Consider the following 1,301-nt stretch of genomic DNA (forward strand, 5'->3'; position numbering starts at 1 on the left):
CCTATGTAACACCACACTCCGCTCTGCTGCACCGGCAGAGAGTACAGATCAGTCTCTGACATCTCCTAATATACAGGGCACAAGGCCGGGCTCAGACGACCCTGCAGTCCTATGTAACACCGCACTCCGCTCTGCTGCACCGTCAGAGAGTACAGATCAGGCTCTGACATCTCCTAATATACAGGGCACAAGGCCGGGCTCAGACGACCCTGCAGTCCTATGTAACACCACACTCCGCTCTGCTGCACCGGCAGAGAGTACAGATCAGTCTCTGACATCTCCTAATATACAGGGCACAAGGCCGGGCTCAGACGACCCTGCAGTCCTATGTAACACCACACTCCGCTCTGCTGCACCGGCAGAGAGTACAGATCAGGCTCTGACATCTCCTAATATACAGGGCACAAGGCCGGGCTCAGACGACCCTGCAGTCCTATGTAACACCGCACTCCGCTCTGCTGCACCGGCAGAGAGTACAGATCAGTCTCTGACATCTCCTAATATACAGGGCACAAGGCCGGGCTCAGACGACCCTGCAGTCCTATCTGTAACACCACACTCCGCTCTGCTGCACCGGCAGAGAGTACAGATCAGTCTCTGACATCTCCTAATATAAAGGGCACAAGGCCGGGCTCAGACGACCCTGCAGTCCTATGTAACACCGCACTCCGCTCTGCTGCACCGTCAGAGAGTACAGATCAGGCTCTGACATCTCCTAATATACAGGGCACAAGGCCGGGCTCAGACGACCCTGCAGTCCTATGTAACACCGCACTCCGCTCTGCTGCATCGGCAGAGAGTACAGATCAGTCTCTGACATCTCCTAATATACAGGGCACAAGGCCGGGCTCAGACGACCCTGCAGTCCTATGTAACACCACACACCACTCTGCTGCACCGGCAGAGAGTACAGATCAGTCTCTGACATCTCCTAATATACAGGGCACAAGGCCGGGCTCAGACGACCCTGCAGTCCTATGTAACCACACTCCGCTCTGCTGCACCGGCAGAGAGTACAGATCAGTCTCTGACATCTCCTAATATACAGGGCACAAGGCCGGGCTCAGACGACCCTGCAGTCCTATGTAACACCACACTGCGCTCTGCTGCACCGGCAGAGAGTACAGATCAGTCTCTGACATCTCCTAATATACAGGGCACAAGGCCGGGCTCAGACGACCCTGCAGTCCTATGTAACACCACACTCCGCTCTGCTGCACCGGCAGAGAGTACAGATCAGTCTCTGACATCTCCTAATATACAGGGCACAAGGCCGGGCTCAGACGACCCTGCAGTCCTAT

The sequence above is a fragment of the Ranitomeya imitator genome, chromosome 9, assembly GCF_032444005.1.
Source record: "Ranitomeya imitator isolate aRanImi1 chromosome 9, aRanImi1.pri, whole genome shotgun sequence".
NCBI classification, from domain to species: Eukaryota; Metazoa; Chordata; class Amphibia; order Anura; family Dendrobatidae; genus Ranitomeya; species Ranitomeya imitator.